Here is a 17,554-nt window from a genome sequence, read left to right as displayed (position 1 = left end):
TTTGTACCTGGAACCCACCTTCAACAAGCGCTGCTTGACTCTCCTCCAAACAGACGACAATTGAGCTCCCAACTGGTCCTCCTCAGGGACGCCAACTGAGCACCCCTGACGCAAGGTGCAAAATTGAGGATGTTGACCATACACACAAAAAAAAGGAGATTCCCCAGCCGATTCCTGGCAATGGTTGTTTATTGCGAATTCTGCCAGAGGAAGAAACGCTGACCACTCTTCCTGATTGTCGGAAATAAAGCAGCGCAAGTATTGCTCCAGGTTTTGGTTCATCCGCTCAGTCTGTCCATTCGACTGAGGGTGGAAAGCCGATGAATGAGATAATTTGATTCCAAGGCGAGAACAAAAAGCTCTCCAAAACTTTGCCACAAACTGCGTACCTCGATCAGACACAATGTCAGACGGGACACCATGAAGTCTGACCACCTCGCGAATAAATATCTGAGCAAGAGTCTTAGCATTGGGCAAAGACGGTAAAGCACCGAAATGTGACATTTTGGAGAACCTATCAACAATTACCAAAATGACCGAGTTCCCTGCCGAGGCGGGCAAGTCAGTAATAAAATCCATGGAAATCTCAGTCCATGGCTTACTGGGCACCCCGAGAGGCTGCAAGCTACCAGCGGGACGGGAACGAGGAGTCTTGGCCCGTGCGCACGTGTTACAGGCAGCCACATATGAGGCCACATCCTGCCGGATTTTAGGCCACCAAAAACGACGCGATACCAGTTCCAGAGTGCTCTTAACCCCTGGATGACCTGCCAGTACCGTGTCGTGATGTTCGCCCAACACTCTAGAGCGTAGATGTAGCGGCACAAAAGATTTATTAGCAGGCAACCCCGGCGGTACCACCTCCTGAGCCTCCGCAATCTCTGCCTCAATCTCTGTCGTGATGGCAGATACCACCACACCCTTTTGGAGAATAGGCACCGGCTCTTCACATAACTCTCCACCAGGAAAACACCTGGATAAAGCGTCTGCCTTAACATTCTTCGACCCAGGGCGATAGGTAACAATGAAGTTGAACCGGGTGAAGAATAATGCCCAGCGAGCCTGTCTGGAGGACAGGCGCTTAGCAGATTCTAAATAAAGCAAATTCTTATGGTCGGTTATCACAGTAATCTGATGAACAGCCCCCTCCAAGAAGTGTCGCCACTCCTCAAATGCCAATTTGATGGCCAATAGTTCCCTGTTGCCAATATCATAATTACGCTCCGCAGGCGACAGCTTCTTGGAGAAGAAGGCACACGGATGCAACTTGGCCCAAGAAAGGCCCTGAGACAGTACAGCCCCCACTCCAACCTCCGACGCATCCACCTCCACGACAAACGGTAAGGAGACATCGGGCTGCACCAGAATGGGCGCTGAGGCAAAACTATTCTTGAGGAATTCAAACGCCTGTACCGCAGGCTCAGACCAGTCAGAAAAGTCGGTACCCTTCTTAGTCATGTCAGTCAGTGGTTTGACAATCATAGAGAAGTTCTTAATAAATTTCCTATAGTAATTGGAGAAGCCAAGAAATCGCTGAAGCGCCTTAAGATTATCAGGCCGATCCCAATGTAGTACCGCCTGCACCTTTGCGGTGTCCATCTTAAAACCTGAGGCGGAGATTATATAACCCAAGAACGGTAGCTCCTGTACGAAAAACACACATTTTTCAAGCTTGACATAGAGCCTGTTCTCTCTGAGCAACTGCAGAACCTGTCTAACATGCTCTATATGTGTATCATGGTCGCGAGAGAAAATGAGGATGTCGTCAAGATAAATTATAACGAACCTCCCCAACAACTGAGAGAAGACATCATTAATGAAGTGTTGAAAGACCGCCGGTGCCATAGTCAACCCAAACGGCATTACCAAACTCTCAAAGTGACCCTCGGGGGTATTGAACGCTGTCTTCCACTCATCCCCCTGACGGACTCTTATAAGATTGTACGCCCCCCTGAGGTCCAGTTTGGAGAACCACCTGGCACCAACCACTTGGTTGAATAAATCGGGTATAAGTGGCATAGGGTAAGGATCACGGACCGTAATCTGGTTGAGTTCTCTGAAATCCAGACACGGGCGTAAACCGCCATCCTTCTTTTTAACAAAGAAGAAGCCAGCAGCCAGAGGAGAAGAGGAAGGTCTAATATGACCCTTGCTCAGGCTATCCGCAATGTATTCCTTGAGAGCTAGCCTCTCGGGACCTGAGATATTAAACATTCTAGCTTTAGGTAACTTGGCCCCTGGTTTCAACCTAATAGCACAGTCATAGGGGCGATGCGGTGGTAGTTCCGAACAACCCTTCTCAGAAAATACATCCGCATAATCCAGCAACGGCTCCGGGATACTGGGGGTCAAAGCGGAAATACATGTAGCCAGGCACCTCTCCTGACACTCCCTGCTCCACTGAATTATGTCCTGGGTCTTCCAATCAATAACAGGATTATGCATTGACAACCATGGAAAGCCCAGAACCATCTGAGCCGGTAAGTTACTAAGCACCTTACAAGTTACCCGCTCTGAGTGTAATACTCCGATGTGGAGTCGTATATCCAACACACACTCTGTGATCTCCCCTTGAGACAACGGGGAAGCATTGATGGTAACCACCCGGATGGGGTTCGGCAATTTCTCCACCGGAAATCCCGCTGTATGCGCGAACCTCTCATCAATGAGATTGGCAGCTGAGCCACTATCAATAAATACTGTAATAGAGAGCATTTGCCCCCCAAGTACCACCCTAGCAGGGAGCATACACTGGGAAACCATGACGGAGGATACACAAAGGCTCAGACTAGACTCCTCCAAACCCTCTGAGCCTATCAGTTTTCCGCCGGCGCGCCCTTCTTAGGTACCAGGGGGCAAGCGTTAATAAAATGTCCTCCTTTGCCACAAAAAAAACAGAGCCCCTGCCTTCTGTGCCAAGGACGTTTAGGCTTGTTACTCGGTGACTGTGCTATACCAGCGATCTGCATGGGTTCCACGGATTCACCCGCGGCAACCTCACCGACCACTCCCCCACCTCCCGGAGGTAACGAAACCAGCGCCCCCTGACGGAGACGTCGGTCTATGCGTACTACAAGTGCCATCGCAGCCTCCAGAGAGGCGGGAGTCTCGTACATTAGGAGAGTCTGTTTAACCCTTCCAGAAACCCCATGCAAAAATTGACTTCTAAGCGCAGGGTCATTCCACTGCGTGTCCACCGCCCAGCGCCGGAATTCCGTGCAGTAATCCTCAGCTGGTCGATCACCCTGTAGCAGTGAGCGTATCTTAGACTCTGCTAAGTTTAATCTATCTGGATCGTCATAGATCAAACCCAGAGCAGAGAAAAAAAAATCTACAGATTCAAATGCCGGTGAGTCTGAAGGGAGTGAAAAGGCCCAGGCCTGTGGGTCACCACTCAGCAAAGAAATCACCAAGCCCACGCGTTGATCCTCATTACCTGAGGAATGTGGACGCATACGGAAATACAATTTGCATGATTCACGAAACACCGTGAACTTACCACGATCACCAGCAAATCGTTCAGGAAGGGGAAACTTGGGCTCAGCTGCCCTGGCTGCAGCCTCAGCAGGTACTGCAGGAGCTGACAGGCCTTGTTGCTGGACCGCCCCCCTGAGTTCAGTGACCTGTATGGATAGAGCCTCCAGCTGCTTGGTTAGGGAAAGTATAGGATCCATAGTAAGTAACCCCTATATTCCCTTTTTTTTTTTTTTCACTTTATTATTTGGGCCGACTATAATGTCATGGAATGCCTAGGTTACTTTAGGCAAAAACCCCGGGACCCCTGTGATGTCCCTCAGACTAGGGGAACCCTGTCTGTCCCTCTACCCAGGGTTTACACTGAAGGTGTGCCTGCCTGAGCCTCCACCCTGTCCCTGTCTCCTGTCCAGCCCTAAGCTGAACCCACCTCCCTCCACCCAGTGAGGGGACCAGACACCAGACCCCACAAATACGTATGGACAGGGGTAAAAGAAAACACCACACAGTAAATACACAAGGGAATACAATAATGTGCAAGGGCAACCAAATATATATATATATAACAGATTGGAAAAAGAACCACTGAGGGATATACTGCACCAGATATCAGACGCTCCAACACCACCACTGCTGACCGGTATTGCTAGCACTAGGCTAAAGCTATAGTCGGCGACGCCCATAGTCAGGACGAACTATTTAAAGACCTAGGGCGTGGCCCAGCCCTCAGCCAGCATGACAACCTGGTTAACCCTATCCCGACTGGAACAGAATACCCAACAGGGTATTACCGCTGTCTGCCGGACACCCTGGTGTGAACAGTGTCCAACATGACAAAATGTGAACAAAAATGATGTGTGAAAGGGCCCTAAAGCAGAGGAGCCCACTCCAATTGCTGCAGATGCCAGCTGTATTATACAGCCTGCATCTGTCTGTAACACCAGCAACTAGAAATTGCTCCAATCACTTATTTAACTATTTATTTTTGACAGATGCCACCGTCAATCACTTACAGCAGAAATTAAATGGCTTGGTTGCTGTTGTGCGTGCACACCTTCAGCCATCGCTACTCCCAAACAGTTCCATTTTGGGATAGTGAGTTGCCTATAGCAGCATGGGACTTTCTGAAGGTCCCAGTCATTGCCATCTTGGTCTTCCTATGAATCCAATCCTGTGGCTGTTCAATCTCATTATGCAGTATAATGCAATACTAGGAAATTGTATTATAAAGAACTGATTAAACAACAAAAAAGTGAAACCATTTTAAAATATATTAAAACATTCCTAAAACAAATTAAAAATTATTAACCTCCCTTTTCTTCATTTAACCCTTTGTGCCAGAGCCTGTTTTCGCCAGGCCAATATTTTCAATGCTCACCAGTGTCACTTATGAGATAATAACTCTGGATTGCTTCAATGTATTCCAGTGATTATGAGACTGTTTTTTGTGATATATAGTACTTCATGATAGTGGTAAGATTTCACAGTTTTCAATCTTTTAAATTTTTATGCCCTTAAACCAAAGAGTTATGTCACACAAAATAGTTAATAAATAACATTTCCCACATGTCTACTTTACATCACAACAATTTTTGTAACAATTTTTTTTTGTTAGGACGTTAGAAGGGTTACAATTTCACCAGCAATTTCTCATTTTTCTGCCAAAATTTACAAAAACATTTTCTATATGACAGAAAATACCCTAAAGTGACACCATTCTAAAAAGTGCAGCCCTCAAGGTGCTGTAAACCACAATATAGAAGTTTATTTACCCTACAGGGGGATCACAGAAATTAGTGGACTGTAAAAGGAAAAAAATGAAAGTTTTACTTTTTCCCACAAAAATGTTACTTTATTCCCAAGTTTTATCATTTTAAAAGGATGACAGGGAAAAATGCCCCCAAAAAATATGTTGTGCGATTTCTTTTGAGTACGCCGATATACCAAATGTGGTAGAAAACTGCTGTTTGTGTGCACAGCAGGGCTCAGAAGGGAAGGGGCATCATTTTGAGTTTTGGACGGCGAAATTGGCTGGAATCGATAACGGAAGCCATGTTGTGTTTGGAGGGCCCCTGAACAGTGAAAACCCCCTACAAGTAATCGAATTTTAGAAAATAGGACCACTCAAGAAATGTATCTATATGTGTGGTGAGCACCTTTGATCCCGCAGGGGCTTCACAAAATTTGTTTTGATCCATGAAAAAAAAAGTCAAATTTTTCCTATAAAAATGTTGTTTTAGCTCCAACTTTTTTCTTTACACAATGGTAATAGAAGAACGTGGATGCTAAAATATGTTGTGCAATTTTTCCTGAGTATGCCGATACCCCATATGAGGTGTAAAACTACCGCTTGGGCGTACAGCAGGGCTTGGAAGGGAAGATGAACTATTTTGGCTGGAATAGGTTTCAGACACCATGTCACATTTGAAGAGCCAAAACAGCAGAAACACATTTTCTAAATTACACCTCTCAGAAAATTCATCTAGGGAAGTAGTGGGTATTTTAAACCCTTAGGCAATTCACAAACTTGTAAACAATTGGGCTGGACAAATGAAATTTTATTCATTTTTGCGCTAAATTGTTGCTTTGACACCAAGTTTGCAATTTTCAAAAGGGGTAATAAGAGAAAACGAACAGTACAATTTGTTACGCAATTTATCCTGTTTACATCAATACCCCATAAGTGGGCAAAAACTACTTTTGAGGCACAGTGCAAAGCTCAAAAGGGAAGGAGTCCCATATTACAATGCAGGTTTTGCTGTTATGGTTTGTGGGGGCCATGTCACATTGGCAGAGCCTCTGAGGTCCCAGAACAGCAGAATCCCCCATAAGTAACTCCTTTTTACAAAGGGCATCTCTCAATCAGAGTGCAGTAATCATATTAACACCACATGTATGTCACAGAATTTTAGACAATTAGTTGGTGAAGAAAAAATAATTAAATTTTTACCACAAAAAAAATATAGTTTTAGCCTCAGATTTTACATTTTCATAAGGGAACATGGGTAAACATGGCTCAAAAATGCAATTTCTGCTGAATGTATCAATATCCCAAATGTGTATGTCCACTACTGCTTAGCCATACAAAGAGACTTTGGAGGGATGAAGCGTTATTTGACTCTTGGAGAACAAATTATTGTAGAATAGTTTGCGGACTCCATATATATACAGCCGCTAAGTGCCAAAATAGCAGAATCCGCCCTCAAGTGACCCCATTTTGGAAATTACACCCCTCTTGGAATCTACAGTTGCAGTGACTTTTTTGTGTCCATGTGCGTTTTCCAGAAAAAAAACAGTAATGAATGTTGTCGAGTGAAAATTGCAAATCTTGCATTGTAGTGCCAACTAGATTGAAGCCAGCTCGTGCTTCTGGAGACACGCACCTGTAAATTAGGCAGGTTCTCATCGCTCAAGAAATTGCAAACACGTGGATGCTAAATGTGTTTTAGGTACACTGTAGGGCTCAGAAGGGACGGAGGCATTTTAATTCAGGAGCACAAAATTCCTACACTTCCGTTAACAGATACTGGACCTAAGTGGGGGCTTTTTTATGGATTGAGTTGAAACTTTTATTGAGAACATTTTACATAACATTTGGGATCACATTTATCCTGCGCTCAACACTGAACACTTACATTTGGGTTTCCATGTGACACAGATTCACAAGAAACCCTGAAAGAATCCATTCACTATAATGAGGCAGCAGTTACTTTTGACTTAAAATGGCCTCTGTTCAGTGTTGTCCTTTTCAGATGTGTACAAAAGTGTGGCAGACCACGCTTTTATGTACATCTACTAAGTTGGACACCGCCAGATCATAGGCTCAACGGCATCCATGATGTCTCCATCTGCCTCATTATGGTAAATCTTCCATCAAGAGTTCTATCTGAATCATGTATTTCAGAGATTTATACAGAAACCCTGGTGTTAGCGCTCAGCATAGAGCGCAAGAAAAATATAAGCCGACCCTTACTAAGATCTTTGGGAGGCAGAATGAACAAATTAACAGAAGGCGAAGAATTGGTTTTATTTACTTTTTATGCCGTTACTTGTGCAGTATAAGCAATTAGATAATTTTATTCTTCAGGTGGTGTGATTACAGTGATGCCAGATTTATATACCGTAGTTTTTTTTCTGTTTGACTGCTGTCACACAGTAAAAGACTTTTTTTTTACATTTTACAAAAACATGTATTTTCATCTCCATATTTTGAGAGCTATAAGTTTTCTAAATTTCTTATTTTTTTGCAGGATTAATTAACAATTTGAATTAAAAAAAAAGCCATCCCACCATGGCAAGGTGACCCTGTTTGGGACAGTCCTAACCTCTAATATTAAAACCTTACCATGTGTCAAATGAACATGATGCATGTGCACCAACTTATATTTCAGTTCATCTGCTTAGGTTTTTGTGTCAGTATTTGTAAGCCAAGACCAGGATTGGGTTAAAAAAAATCTAGAAGTGTTACATGTTACTATTATACTTTTCCTTTGATTTTTTTTTTTTTTTTTTATCTCAGGAATGGAACACTCACCAAATAGTCAACATGTGGACGTGGCCTAAATGGTACTAATAACACAGCTTCTCACACAGCTCCATCAACAGATAATAAAAGTTATATCTTTATAACACGCTGACACAACCTAATTTTTTTTTTTTTTTTTTTTTTTTTAACATATTGCCCTTTTTTTTCGATGCTTAAATGAAAATAATAAAACCAAGTTTGGCATCACCATAAATTTACAGACATGTACGGGGGCCATCATCAGGGCACTACTGCCCTGACTAGCGTATGGGGCCCAAAGAGCAGAATGGGCCTGCATTGTGCCCCAGTGGCAGGATTCTAACGATGCAGAAACTGAAACTGTGTCTGAGACAGAGGTTCAGCTAAACTCTATTGCCGTGTGGACCCACACGGCAATAGTTAAAAACCGCCAGCCAATCGGAGGCTGGCATCTGACGTCAGTGAACACGTCAGATGATGTCATACGCCGGAGACGTGCTCGCTGATGTCAGAGAGTACGCTCTTGAAATGCCTGGACGGAGCATCGCTGCAGGAATGCGGCCAGGTAAGGTTTATTTCATTTTTATTGAAAGCGGCAAGCCGCAATATGTTTCGATGGCAGGATGGAAAAACATTGACCATGTGTCTCCATCATGCGGGGGGCAGGATGGGAGACACAGGGGGAAGGATGGCGCAAGATGGAATATTATTACTGCAGTGATGTATTTATTTTATTTTTTGAGAATACGGTTTTAAATGGGGGAGGCGGTACTGTTACTATGCAGAGTGACACTATGTCGCCTTTTTTTCTTCATCTGGTGTAGTTTAGAAGTTGGGAAAAAATTAAGTAATTTGTTCTGCAAGTGGTTCTCTAGATAGTGGTGCTATTTCCTGCAGAGATGAGCCCTTGCTGGAAGAAGTGATGGCGGTCTGTGCTGGATGAAGATGAAAAGCGAAGATAAAGGACTTCACCTAGATATGTCACTGGTGAATCTGTGTGTTACCTATACACTGACACTATACACTGTATACTATATACAGTGGTCCTGTGTACAATGTAACCAGTGATCACTGTAGTTCCTTTACACTGACACTATATTCAGAGCTCGTGTGTATAATGTCACTGGTCACTGTATAACCTGTACAATATATACACCGCTCGTGTGTATGTCACTGTTGATCACTGTATTACCTGTACACTGATACTGTATACAGAGCTCCTGTGTATAACGGCACTTATTGTGATATTAGTATTGTGTTTTTTTATCAATGATTAGTATTGTAATATTCAGTCACTATGTGGTGGTAATATGTGGTCTGGTCATGGGGTGGTGGTATCTGGTCCTTGTATGTGGAATTATTTGTTACCATGTGATATTGATATTGATCTGGACATGCTGCGGTGGTATTCATCCCTTTTATATGATATTATTTGGTCACTGTGGTGGTAATTTGTGGTCTGGACATGGTGTGGCGGTATTTGTTCCTTGTATATTGCATTATAGGTCACTATGTGGTGGTAACAGTGTCTGGTCATGGTGCGGTGGTATTTGTCCCTTGTATGTGATATTATTGGTCATTTTAAAAATTGAAAAATAAAAATATACCTAAATTGTATTGAATATTTTAACAAATATTTAATAGGTTAGAGTACAGTAGGGCCTGGCCCCAAAAGTCTACCTTGTCGTGGCGGCAGCTTAACCCCTTAACTCCTGGAGCTTTTTTAGATTTTTCATTTTCGTTTTTCGCTCCCCTTCTTTCCAGAACCATAACTTTTTTATTTTTCCGTCAATATGGCCATGTGAGGACTTATTTTTTGTGGGACGAGTTGTACTTTTGAATGACACCAATGGTTTTACCATGTCGGGTACTCGAAAACGGAAAAAAAATTTCAAGTGCGGTGAAATTGCAAAAAAAGTGCAATCCCACACGTTTTTTGCTTGGCTTTTTTGCTAGGTTTACTAAATGCTAAAACTGACCTGCCATTATGATTCTCCAAACATGTCTATGTTCTCTTTTATCTAAGTGGTGAAAAAAATTTCCAAAGTTTGCTGAAAAAGAAAAATTTTGCGCAATTTTCTGAGACCCGTAGCGTCTCAATTTTTCATGATCTGGGGTCGGGTGAGGGCTTATTTTTTGCATGCTGGGCTGACATTTTTAATGATACCACTTTTGTGCAAATACGTTTTTCTGATCGCCTGTTACTGCATTTTAATGCAATGTCGCGGTGACCAAAATAACGTAATTCTGGCATTTAGAATTTTTTTCTCGCTACGCCGTTTAGCGATCGGGTTAATGCTTTTTTTAATTGATAGATCGGGCGATTCTGAACGCTGCGATACCTAATATGTGTACGTGTGATTTTTTTTTTTAATTGTTTTTTGATTGGGGCGAAAGGGGGGTGATTTGAACTTTTAGGGTTTATTTTTTTATTTTTAAACATTTTTTTTTTTTACTTTTGGCATGCTTCAATAGCCCCCACAGGAGGCTAGAAGCATGCACAACTTGATCAGCTCTGCTACATATGGGCGATGAGCAGATCGCCCATATGTAGCAGATTTACTGTATTGCTTTGAGCGCCGGCCACCAGGCGGCGCTCAAAGCAATGTGCCTGCAACAATCATAGAGGTTGTTGTGTGTGGTTTGATTCCTGCGTTGCCGGGGTGACAGTTGAGGCGCCGACCGTCCCCTGATGACGTTGGTGAGTCATGTGCTCTCAGCGGCTGCCTGGTCTGAAGTCCGTTCACAGGCCCCCTTCCGGGTGCCGCTTTGCTGCACAACACGCTTCTCGACGTTGCCTTGGTGACGGCTGGGCGCCGGTCGTCATCAGACACCGCGGGCACATCCTGTGATGACTTAGATGGTGGAGCCCGCCCCCTCCTTCCATCTGTAATGCGCATGTGCCGCTTTGTTACTTTCTTATTGGCTCTTGTGAGTCAAATGACCGGTTCGAGCTGTATATTTAAACTGGCACTTTTACCATTTGAGCCACGCCCCCCAAGGAAGCGGTATTGGAACCGCGAAACGCGCGTTGGGGTTTCAGAGCAGCACATGCATTATACCAAGCTATGATGGGTAAGTTTTCTATACCTTTTTAGGGCTATTTAGCATGTTTATTCAGCATGTTCCATTCTTGTGTGTACCTCGCTATGAACAAAAGCATTTCCTATTGTATGCATTCTTTGACCTATGCTATAATAGTTTATGGGTTATATGATTTGATCTCTCTGTGGCAGTTTTCGGTGGTTGTCTGAGACTAATCGAACCCATGCAGGCAACTTTGCATACACACTATATTGGGGTTCTTTTGTGTCTATGACGGCCTGCCCTTTGCTATCACAACGGGCAGTTAATGATGTAATATATATAATGGGCAAAGTGCAATAAAGTATATATATCAGAAACGAGCAAACATTTTGTCATTTTCAGTTTTTGCTTGAGCCCTTATGTACTATTGTATTTTCTGACCTACCTACCCTTCAGCAGTCCATTCATTAGGATTTTGTGATTATTCAGGTGCTGGCCTGTTCTTTCTTATTGTTCTGGGTGATTTATTTATATGATGCCTTATCTACCAATACATTAAATTTGTTGTGTTGTTTACATGTGTCTTTTTGTAATAATAAAAATTTATATTTTATTAAATCAGCTTTGGACTCCATTTTCCTCCCTTTTTTCAACCATAGAGATCTCTATGAGACCTCTGGTTGTCAGGGCAACGCGTTGCCGACCCCCGATCACGAGACGGGGTTGGCGTTGAGCTCACTTCCAGCCTGGTGGCCGGAAGCACTAGTTAAATGCCCGCTGTCAGCTTTGACAGCAGGATTTAACTAGTTAATAGGCACGGGCGGATGGCGATTCCGCTCGCGCCTATTGCAGGCAAATGTCAGCTGTTCATAATGCCTGACATGCCGCAGCTTTGAGGTGGGCTCACGGCTGGAGCCCACCTCAAAGTAGGGGATCCTTACCGATGATGTACTATTTCTTCATCTGTAAGGAAGGGGTTAAAAAATCTTTTGGCCAAAATGAGCTGCTGGCTATGTGTGTAATCTAGTGATGGGAACTGTTAATGTGTGATTGGTGTTAAGTGGAGTCTTCACGAGAGAGCGGTGGGACTGTGGTCAGTTCGAGGGGTGGAGGCGTCAGGGGTGGAGCCTGGGAGGAGTCTCAAGGGGGCCTCGAAAATGTTGCCAGTATGGGGCCCCGAAATTCCAAGTGGCAGCCCTAGACATGTAGATCCATGTGGCCTGGTCAATTTTAGCACGCAGTGAAGAATACAAAAACAGTGGAAGTTTTTCACCATTTCTCTGCTATTTAAATTTTTTCCAGTACATTGTATAGAAGAATGAAAGGTGTTAATAAAAAAAGAATACCTCCTAAACCAAAAATACAAGCCACCCCCTAGGGTGTCAGCTAGGATGACAGAGTTCATAGACACAAACTGACACATTAAGAGATTTGTCCAACAGGGGATGATTTTAGAATTAAAAAAAAAAAAAAAAAATCCGAATCCCCTCCAAGTTCCCCTCGGATCCAGTGCAGGACACTATGGACATCTGCGTCAGCTCCACAGGAACGATGAAGCCTGTGAGTGGCTGTAGCGGTTCGGTGACTAGAAGAGTGTGTCTGACAACATGCTCTTCTTGTCACCTGACCGCTGCAGTCAATCACTGTTCAGCGATCCTATGATTTTCAAAAGGCACAAGTCACTTCCGGAGTGGCCTACGCTGGATCTACAGGTCTGTTGGAAGGTGAATATGCATCTGCTTTTTACTATCTTAGCATCCATGCTTAAAAGAAAAATATTGTGTTGTACAACCCCATTAAATTATTTTTTTTCATTTTCTTTGTAATGGGATTTTTTATCACTATGACATTGATGACCTAGAAGTTTCCATCCAATACCTGATGTCTCCATCACTCATGTTACGAACTATAGAGCCGCCAGGCGTAAGCAGCGCCTCCGATGGGTCACACTGTTTAGTGAGCCCACCCCAGCACTAGTCACATACAGTGGATCCGCAGTACCCTGAGACCACCTAACAGTATGACAAAGCAGAGGTATTCCGACCCCCACACAGACCTTACAACAAAACATCTGACATTCTCTCTGCAAACTTGTAAGAGGAAGTGGTCTGTGCACTCTCTGCACAGGAATGTGTGCAAGACCCACTGTGCCCAAACTGAGGAGGGGTGTCCCACCATGGAGGCAAGCCATGCCCAAGCTCAGTGACAGCAGATGTGCAGCAGACAGCTGGAGGAGCTGGGGCTGGCGGCGATGTCCACTCCAGGCTGCACTCACTACATGTCCTAAAGAGCACCCACTCACCCTGAGGAGGCCGCCTGGCTCTGTCACACAGCTGAGTGCCGGCCACTCCTTCCTGGAGGATGAGAAAGGGCTGGGCCCACAGTTAACTAGTTCAGGGCAGTGACAGCCTATTCTAGATAACATGACGCATGCAATTGCTAATAATTATTACTGAGCATATAGGAAAAGGTGGAAATCGTGGTCCGACTTTGCTTCCTCATGAGCTTCATGGATCATCCTCTCTCTTATTTTCTAGATTCACTCGCTTAGTTTTATGAGTGTATAGTTTTTGTGAAGCGATTCTAATCCCTAATTGCATTATAAAGTTGTAATATCTTACTGTGAAATTTATATATTAATGTAACTCTTGTACCAGTGAGGTAACACATTACTGTTCGTTTCCCTTCCCTCTCCCCCTTATGCTTTGTATAGTTCCCTAATAAAGCGAAACATTTCCCTTTCAACCTCGAACTCCCCCCCCACCCTTTTCCCTCTCACCCTTGTATATGTGTTAAAATTTTAATAAAGTTAATTTGCAAAAAGAGCAGTGACAGCCGCACAGAGACAGGGAGGGGTATCGCTTAGGCTGCTTTCACATATCACTATTTTGGCGTCAGTCACAATCCGTTGGATCGACGGATCCGTCGCAGATCGTGAAAAACTGATGCGACTGATCTGACTGACAAATCCGTTGAAAAAAGGATCAGTCGCATCCGTTTTTTCATCTGTTTCAACCGTTTTTTGACGGATCAGTTTTTTAAAATAGAGATACAAAGAATAGATAGAAAGAATGAATAGATAGAAAGAATAGATAGATAGAAAGAATGAATAGATAGATATAAAGAATAGAATAGATACATTACCTGCGGTAACCTCTTCCCTTGGATTTTCCCACGCTTCAGAGTTCACTCCAGGTCAGGCTGTGAGGGGGCGGAGCTTCAAGGACATCAGCACTAGTCACTGAACCTCCGCTCCCAGCAGCTCATTCCTCAGTGCTTTACAGTCGAGGTGGTTGCATTAGCACCGCTCCCGGTTGTAAAGTATTTACCCCCCAGATATGGGTTATGCCGTGGGACTTGACTGTTCACCGGACAGGTATAGGTATATTGTTTTTTTTTTATTTTTTATTTCTTTCAGGAGATCGAGAGCTTCAATTAGATTAGGAGAGCAATAATGTTGGAAATCCTGTGTGTTTATTTATTTCATTAAAAGACTTTATTCTTATTGTGTCTGTGTTTATTTAATCCTTGAATAACTCTAGGATTAGTAATGGATAGAAGTCTTATTGACACCTCTCTGTTTCCAACTCAGGCTTAATGTCACCTTACAATAGCAAGGTGACATTAACCCCTTATTACCCCACTTGCCACCTCTACAGGGCAAGTGGGAAGAGTCATGCAAAGCGCCAGAATTGGCACACCTAATAGTGTAGCGCCCCCAGGAGCATGGTCGCCACACTGGCTTTGCCTTCCTCCAGGGGAGGGTAATGCCAGGCTTGGAAGCAGTGATGGGTCTCTCTAGCAGTTAACCTAATGCATGCAACACAGTTCCACTCCCGGCCAGCAGGGGGAACTCTGAACCAGGATTCTGGAAAGGGGTGTCCTCTGAGGGCCAGGAGGAAGAAGGGGCAGATAGTCTTCGGAGGGTGAAGTGTGCAGACGGGAGGTGTGAAGCAGCAAGGTTGAGCTGCAGAAGGCGAGCTCCCTCAGCTTGAGAGCGCACAGAACTGGAGCTTGGTCTCCACGGTGGTACGGATACTGACGGTCTTACCACAGATACCAGAGGAGTAGGAGGCTGTAAATGCCCTGCTCCCAGCAAAAACTTGGGACACAACAGCAATTGACTAGTGAGCCAGGACTCAAGAGAGGAGTCCCCGAGAGAGGCTACAGCTGTCTGTCATACAAGTAAAGTTCTAGGAACATCTGAAGAGAGGCATTTCAGAGTAACCAAGTACTGGAGTGCTTCACACTACAAAGCGCTAGGAAGGAGACTGCACAGCCCTTCTGCTGAGAGAGAATCCTGATCTGCTTCCAGGCTAACCTGCGCCAATACCATTTGTAATCAGGACTCTGGACTGCATATACTCAGTAAAGGTATAGAAACTACAACCGCTGTGTCTTGTCTGTTCCCTACGCTTTCAGCACTGCTACATCCCCGTGCCAGCTACATCTACACTGCCCTGGGACTACAGTTCCACCTGTGGGGAGCTTTACCATCTAAGCTGCACATACCATCAGTCCTAGCGGATCTGTATGCAGCATTGGCCTAACACCATATTTGCCAAACACAACGGGTGGCGTCACGAACTATCCTACCATTAACTACATCTCCCCATTGCTTGGGCGCCCAGGGCCACGGACCGGGTCACCGCTGCTGTGACACATCCCCCTGACACCGGCCTGGTACCGAGTACCCCACAGCCCTGGGAGGGCGACCCAATAGATGTGCCAGGCAGCTATTTTTAGGCTGGGAGGGCCAAGATCATTGGCCCCTTACCAGCCTGAGAATACCAGCCCCCAGCTGTCTGCTTTAGCATGGCTGGTTCACAAAAATGGGGGGACTCCACGCCGTTTTTTTAATTATTTATTCTTGATAACTAGCCATGCTGAAGCTGACAGCTGAGGGTTGCAGCCCCCAGATGTGAGTTTCATCTGGCTGGTTATCAAAAATAGGGGGAGACCCACGCTGTTTTTTTACTTTTTATTATTTACTAGCTGAAGAGCCCGGCGCTGCCTGGACATAGTAACTAACTATGGTTAGTTATAACAAATTATAATGTTTATATATATATATATATAAAGCTGAGTGTAGAGCCCCCCCCCCACTCCTCATAGCCACACTCATTCTAATATCTCACATCATCCCGTCAGCCAGAGCCACCGGACTACTACCCCTAATATCCCACATCATCCCGTCAGCCAGAGCCACCGGACTACTACCCCTAATATTCCACATCATCCCATCAGCCAGAGTCACTGACTACTACCCCTAATATCCCACATCATCCTGTCAAAGCCACCAGACTACTACTCCTAACATCACACATCATCCCGTCAGCCAGAGTTACTGGACTACTACCCCTAATATCCCACATTGTCCCATCAGCCAGAGCCACCGGACATCTACCACTAATATTCCACATCATCCCGTCAGACAGCCACCAGACAACTACCACTAATACCCCACATCATCCCGCCACAGCCGCCGGACTACTACCCCTAATATCCCACATCATCCCGTCAGCCAGAGCCACCGGACTACTACCCCTAATATCCCACATCATCCCATCAGCCACAGCCGCCGGACTACTACCCCTAATATCCCACATCATCCCATCAGCCAGAGCCACCGGACTACTACGCCTAATATCCAACATCATCCCATCAGCCAGAGCCACCGGACTACTTCCCATAATATCCCACATCATCCCGTCAGCCAGAGCCACCGGATTACTCCCCCTAATATCCCACATCATCCCGTCAGCCTGGGGTCAGAACCAGAGTGCTGAGTGGAACGGTCCTAACTTCCATACCGGGGATCCCTTTAAGAGAGGCCTGGTGTCAGAACCAGAGCGCTGAGTGGATTTGCCCTGAATTCCATACCAATGATCCCTTTAATAGAAGCCTGGGGAGAGAATCAGAGTGCTGGGGGATTTACCCTAACTTCCATACTGGAGATCCCTTTAAGAGAGGCCTAGGGTCAGTGTCAAAGCGCAAAGTGGATTTGCCCTCACTTCCATACCAATGATCCCTTTAAGAGAGGCCTTGGGTCAGAACCACAGAGCTGAGTGGAACTGTTAGGGACGGCAGAACACACTAAATATAAATAATAAGAAGTGCGGTCGCCGCCCGGGGTCCACCGTGCAGTAGGTGTAACAACCGCTGCTGAGTAATGGCAGACTCGCTATATGGCGGTATACTGCGCTCGGGTTAAACGTCACCCTAGGTGCACAGAGCGGACTCTGTTAAACTCACAGAGGCGCTTTAGTATAAATAAAGCATAAACGCCGAGACTGTTAGCTTCACAGGTCTCAGCTGGCGTGCACACACGGTATATGGTCACAGGACACGGCCCAAGGAAGAGGTCGGTGTCTGTCTTGACCTACCGTGCGTGCGGCGTCACTCCCGCGGATGCCGGTAAGTGCTGCTTACTGCAGCGTGGCGGTAACTACTGCCGTTGTACGACAGTGCCATGAGGCATAACACTATTGGACGCTAGTGTAGCGGTGCTTTATGCACGATGGCATATGGCTTGCCACTGACTGGCGC

General features: G+C 45.0%; 1 protein-coding gene across 1 annotated transcript in view; it reads right to left on the bottom strand.

Moving 5' to 3' along the window:
- BAK1 (BCL2 antagonist/killer 1) overlaps positions 1-13,425 on the bottom strand; it is a 332,433-nt gene extending 319,008 nt beyond the window's left edge. The window contains exon 1 of the mRNA XM_073575607.1: positions 13,308-13,425. The gene's annotated coding sequence lies outside the window, so the exon portion shown is untranslated. The remainder of the gene's footprint in view (positions 1-13,307) is intronic.
- Between the last annotated feature and the right edge of the window lie 4,129 nt (positions 13,426-17,554).

This window comes from Dendrobates tinctorius, unplaced genomic scaffold (genome assembly GCF_039654945.1).
Source record: "Dendrobates tinctorius isolate UK_male_01 unplaced genomic scaffold, ASM3965494v1 ptg000045l, whole genome shotgun sequence".
NCBI lineage: Eukaryota > Metazoa > Chordata > Amphibia > Anura > Dendrobatidae > Dendrobates > Dendrobates tinctorius.
This window is presented reverse-complemented; position numbering and strand designations above follow the sequence as displayed.